The sequence below is a fragment of the Osmia lignaria genome, unplaced genomic scaffold (assembly GCF_051020975.1).
Source record: "Osmia lignaria lignaria isolate PbOS001 unplaced genomic scaffold, iyOsmLign1 scaffold0035, whole genome shotgun sequence".
Classification (NCBI taxonomy): Eukaryota; Metazoa; Arthropoda; class Insecta; order Hymenoptera; family Megachilidae; genus Osmia; species Osmia lignaria.
The window spans coordinates 422083-428194 of NW_027478176.1; the positions used below are offsets into that span (position 1 = coordinate 422083).

The following is a 6112-nucleotide window of genomic DNA, read 5'->3' on the forward strand; positions in this document are numbered from 1 at the left end:
ATCCGAATTTTTGAACGTGTTTCGGGAATAACGTGTTTACCTTTTTAAAAAATATCATGCGCCTACAATAAATGGCTTGTTATTACGATTTTATCTAAATGCAAATATATTGTGAAACGTATATAGGTTCTATCAACATCGCAAGTACTATAAGTCGAGTTAGCGATCAATACAGACAAATCAAACAACTAAAATCAAAAATTCCATCGGAATAATCAAAACAACTATACACTATAATACATCGTTGAATTTATAATAAATAGGCGCTGTTATTGATTGAAAAAAGAGTACAGATTTTCAAAACGCAGGGGGAGGGGGAATTCAATTTTGCAAAAAGGATGATTTAAAATAAAAACTTACACGCAGCTTTATAGACCTCAAGAAACGATATAACTTTTATTTCAACTATTTTTTTTATATCTTTTGCTGTTTACGATTTATAAGCACGTATATAGGAAGGGCGGTTCGGATAAATGGGTTGGTATCTCCCTCAAAGTGAAAAACGGGCACCAACGGATTACGGTTATCTTCATAAACAGGTCTAGTAAATATTTATGCAAAGTTTCATCAAAATCGGAGTATATCAGTTCCCGTTGTTGCCTTGTCAGTCGGATTGTCAAGACACTGGACATCTCGTTTCTTATACTGTTTTCTTAAAAAATACAAGAATATTTCGTACAAGCCTCAACATAAAATCCACATACAAATTAAATTCACTACCAAATTTAATATTTTTGACCACGTATGTAATCATATACTTCAGCATGCATACGCATTCAAATAGCATAGGAATTTAAATGGACGAACAATACCACCATCTGCCGACTCCCAAAAGCAATGATTTTAAAACATATGGCGTCCAAATGGTACGAATCCAAATGGCACGACGTCCAAACGGCACGGCGTCCAAACGGCTGGACTTCCAAAAGGAACGCGTCCAAAAGAAACGCGTCCAAGCAGGACCGTCCAATCGGGACGCGTCCAAGTGGGCATCACTCGTGGCCTTTGGGTTCCTGTGAGACTCACCAGTGCCACCTGTTAGTTTGAAAGTAATAAGGCGGTGGTCCGAGAGTGTGCTCTCATCCCGTACCTGCCAATGTTTGATGACCTGTGCCACCTTGGCGGAGCCCAGGGACAGGTCAATCACCTCCTGTCTGCGGGAGGTAACAAAGGTGGGGGAGGAGCCTATGTTAAGGATCTCCAAGCCCGTGGTGACGAGGTACTCCAGCAGTGCTGTGCCTCTACCATTGGTATTGGTACTGCCCCATACGGTGTGGTGCGAGTTAGCATCGCAGCCGATCACCAGGTGCAGACCATTGACAGCACAGTGATCTACCAGTACTTAGAGTTCCCTCGTAGGTGGAGTGTCCTCAGAGTCATACGGAAGGTACGCCGAACATACCACCAGCTCTAATGTATTCCCACCGAGGTTAAGTTTAACCTTAACCGCTGAAAGATCAGCTGTACAGAATTCGTTAAGTTTCAGGGCCGCTATCTCCTTGACGAAGATACAGGCCCTGGGCCTTGTGGATGTGGCATCATAATAGAGTGAGCCGCACCCCGTATTTAGCCCCCCTAAACGTTCCTTGTAGATCCAAGGGTATTGTATGAGGGCTATATATGTCTGCCCCATCGTTAGGCGACGCAGGAGAATGTCTGTTGCCGCCTTGCAATGTTGCAGGTTAATCTGCGAGAACCTGGTACCATCTGGCACCTTGTTGGTGTCAGATGTGGTCCGGTCTCGCTTAGTGAGAGTAGGTGTGATATGTTCCTCGCCGCAGCCCATTGCACCTACTCATGAGGGGAACCCTTACCGGGGCCCGTCCCTCTCCTTCCCCTGGTACTGGCCTTCAGGGTGTGTATTAGGGTACGTTGGTTACCCTTCTGCACACCCAGAAGCCCGGTCCGTTCTGTTGCCTCCGCCGTAGTCGCCCTTGACATACCTGCCTTGGGGATGCTCCCACTATTCGCAGGTTGCGTTTCGGCGGCCTTCGGTCCTTCGGTCCGGCAGCCGCCATTTCTATGTAACTGCCTCGGGGTGAGGTGGGTGGGATGGTGTCGGTGTGGGGGGCGAGGGTCTCCGAGGGCACCGCTGCCAGCACCCTGGGATCCCCTTCACCTTTGTCCACTCCGCTTACCCTCGCCTTCCCTTCCTCCATCCTCGGGGCTATTGGTCCCGGTTTATTCCCGGCGACTACTTTGGCGTTTTTCGGGTCCTCCGTGATCCCGACAGGTCCCTCTCTAAAGAGGGCCCTACGCAGTCCCACGTGGACCTTAAAGCCTTGCGTCTCGATGAGACCATGCGATGTAGGGTCAACCCCCAGGACGAGAGTCACCGAGTTCGGTCTCTCTCTCCGGCTCCACACTCTCCAAAGGTTAGTGCGGAGCCCTGGGTTCTGACCTTCCATCAGTCTTAGTATGGCCTCCGTCTCCACCGGAGGGCCGGGGATGACTGTGACCATCCTTTTAAGCCTCGGGATGTGCCGGCCATCCATCACCTGAAGGTCCGCTCCCTTCCAAGGCTTAATACTGGCGGCAGTGACCCTCAGCCACTCCACCGCTCCGACGTCCGTGCAGGTCACTAGGAGCAGGCCCCCCCCGAACCGGTACTCGTCGAAGCGCGGCATGGTGCCCCCTTTTGGAGCCTGCTCGATGGTGGAAGCCTGCGCCTCAGTGAGGGTCGACTTGGGGTAGTTGGCCGGCGGGATTGCCAGCCTCCTCTCCGCCGCCAGCGCCTCCTTGAAGCTTATTGGCGAAGGAAAGATCCTTTGCCGTTTTTTAGCGCATGGCTGGGTGTTTGGGGAAATGGATGGTCGGGTCCTTTTGAGCCCCTTACCATCCGGCCCCTTGCCGCCCGCCTGCGACGTCCCTGCGAGGGATTTCCCGATAACCGGGCCTCCTCTTGCAGCGACCGTCGGAGGGGCCACCCCAGCCTTGCGTGTGGTTTCAGTGGTGGCAGTCTCACCGGAGGTCCCTGGCAGCGCTAAGCGCGCCCTACGGGCCCTCTTCCTCGCTGCCCCACTGAGCTTCACCTTCTTCCATGCTTCCGGGTTCGGTTCCGGGGTTTCTCCCTGGTCGGCCCCGGTCGCGTCGGAGGAAGGCTCCTCGTTGAGGGTGAGCATGTCTAACGCCGGCAAGGTTGTAATCTCGCCTGCCGCGGACGTGCTCTCCCCAAAGACGCCCGTCGGCGGTGTTTCGGAGGCGGTCCCCAAAATTGGGTCCCTTCCCTCTTCAACCGTACCGCTTCCGGGTGAGTTCGTGTTTGTGTTTGTTCTTGAATTCGTGTCCGTGTTTGTTCTTGTATTCGTGTCCGTGTTCGTGTCCGTGTTTGTCTGCGTGTTGTTTGCGAATTTATGTTAGTTTAGGTTGTCCGTGTGTGTCCCACGAGTAGTCGGGAAGTATGGTCCACCCCTGCAGAGCCCGCTTACAGGGGTAAGGCTAGATACAATGAGGGGGGGCCTGGTACCCCAAGGGCATCGTTCGTGACACCATTACCCCGGTGCCATCCAGCTCTCGGCACGATGGCTTACACCTTAGCTTGGAGAGCTGGTCCGCGACGGGGCTTTAGTTCCCCTCCGAGGGTTTTTAGGCCCTCAGGGGTCCCTTATAGCACCCGTTGGCCGGGGCACTCCGTAGGCGCACCTTCCTCGTGTCCCGGTCACCAGAGGCGAGGCGTTCTATGGTACTCGGGGCCGACTTCACGCACCCAGTCGTCCTCCTATGTGCCACCCGGAGACGCACTCGGTGGGGGCTCAGCCTGGATCGACTAAAGGTCGTCCTGGTTCCCCGCGCCCCTTTCGGGGGTTGGGGCACTCCGAGAAATATATAAGATAAATCAGTAGTTATATGGTAAAAGAAAAAAGCGTAGGTACTCCCCAGTCAGTACTTAAAAATTAAATCTAAAGAGATAAATAAATAACATAAAATAAAGGAAATAAAATAAAATCAAAAAAAATAAAACGGGTATATATACCTATGGTATATATGTCGCAGAGATAAAAAGAAACGAAATAACTATACGAAAATAAATAGAAATAAAATAAATAAATCAAAATAATAGATAAAATAAAATAAAATAAAATAAAAACCTTAATCTAGTGACTAAATTAGAGATCAGAAAATAAAAACAAAACGAGCGGAACGAAAAGAAGACCGTCCGAGTCGCTCCCCGCGATAATTTGCAAATTAAATCTGCAAATTATCGCACACAGGGGACTGAGCTGTGAATATCGAGTTACACAAGTTGTAAAGGGACCTGCGTACCTCGATAGTTAATCGGAAAAAAGCTAATTAACCTACTGCAAATCGAAAAATTTCTAGCTAAATAGCTAGAATAATGGAAAAAGTCTACCCGTAACGGTCTAAACGTTTAAGTTTAGTCTATACGGGAGCACAAAAACTAGAGCAAAAAGTGGATTTCGGTAAGTCGGTTAGTGGGACAACAGCTGTTATCAGTTTAAACGACCAGCGTTCTCACGGGTAACAGCTAAATATAAACCAAAACAAAGCAAACGCGAGCAAAGTCGCACCGGAATCGGATACGACGCGAAAGGGTTTTGATGTATCGAAACAGTCCGCCTGGAGTCGACAACGCTTTGCCTGCTTCAGGTGATACCACTCTACGGTAACGCAACACTACGGAAAACCACCACCAGACTCCCAAGCTCCACTTACCGCGCAGTCAGTCGCCGCTGTGCTGAGCGAGTCGCACTGCCGTTGGAAAAGCCATGCACGAAAGCGATGGCGGATAAGAAATAAAAATACAAAACAGCACTAGAATAGGATAGAATAGAAAAGAGGAGTCACAATATTTTAGAAAGAAGAATGCAATGTGTTTCAGATAGTATATCTGGGCCGCGTCCTGCGGCACTGCAAGGCAGGTACGACCCGTGTCGGAGTCGGAGCAAGCCCCGGAGTCCGACCAATTCCATAAATAAGGTTAATATTCTGACTCCCTGATGGTGAGCGTATCAGATATTAAGCTGATAAGAACAGATAAATTGCGCTTTATTTTAACAATTAATGTTTCCCCAGAGGCGGGCCTCTGGGGGGGGGTACACATACAGCAGTCTAGGGCGTAGCCCTTCAGAAGCAATGAGCAAAAAAAATAGTCTAGTGCAGCGGGAACATTTTCCCGTTGCATGCGTCGCGTTTATCGTGTCGTGCGAGGTTCGCCATTTAAATATTAGAAAGAAGGAGCTATTGACCCGCTTATGTCTTCTTTTAATATAGTTATTAGTTTTGCGCAGGTGCATGAGAATAGATATAAATAGAAATAAATGTAAATATAGATATAGATATAGTATAGATATAGTATAAGTATAAGCATAGACTACGAATATAGTTATTCAATAAATATAGATATGACTAGAAAATTAGGATTAGACCCAGTCATGAGTATAAGCAAAAGAAGACAGTAGAGACAAGAGTAGCGCAAGTAGAATAAGGAGAAGTAATATGTAGAACACCGAGTAGAGCCTGGGCTAGATGGGTTGGCAAAACAAAAGTAATCGGAATAAGAGAGTGAAAGACGAGAACAAAAAGAAGAGAAGAAGACAAGGCATATTGCGTGTAATTTATTCTCGGTGTTCAGACGTGAGGAGAAGATGAGGGTACGCGGGCCTCGCCTTCCAGTTCGTCGACGTTGACCCTGTTATTGTCATTATGGTTTTCAGTACTGGACACCGTGTACTGTCTAATGCCCGAGACATGTTCGACGTATATGTCTCGGGACCACGCGATTGTTTCTGCTATCATAAGTTTGCGCATTAAAGACGCGTATCGCGGTGAAATTCTGAGTAATTCCAGGAGGAACTCGTTCCCCGGCTCCCAGGCGCCCAGGGAGCCCACGATAAATGCATCTAAGTAAACTTTGTAGCTGCGCCCTTTTAGAGAATCTGCAAGGAATTGATATTTATTAATTTTCTCCATACGCGCGTCTACGATGGCCTGCATCGTATTTTCAAAGGGCACGGATGCATCGACCAGAACTATGGTCTTCGACGCTTCGTGCGTGACTACAATGTCCGGGCGAAGCGACGAAGACTCTCCTGACGCCCTGGGAACACGCCTATTGACCCGGATCTCACCGGGGAGCCGGATCACCCTACTC

General features: G+C 48.7%; 1 non-coding gene across 1 annotated transcript; it reads right to left on the reverse strand.

Annotated features, from left to right (window-relative positions):
- Nucleotides 1-4844: 4844 nt before the first annotated feature.
- On the reverse strand, nt 4845-5041 carry LOC143306757 (U2 spliceosomal RNA). Its single transcript, XR_013064073.1, has one exon. It is a non-coding gene; the product is annotated as a U2 spliceosomal RNA (small nuclear RNA).
- Nucleotides 5042-6112: the final 1071 nt, after the last annotated feature.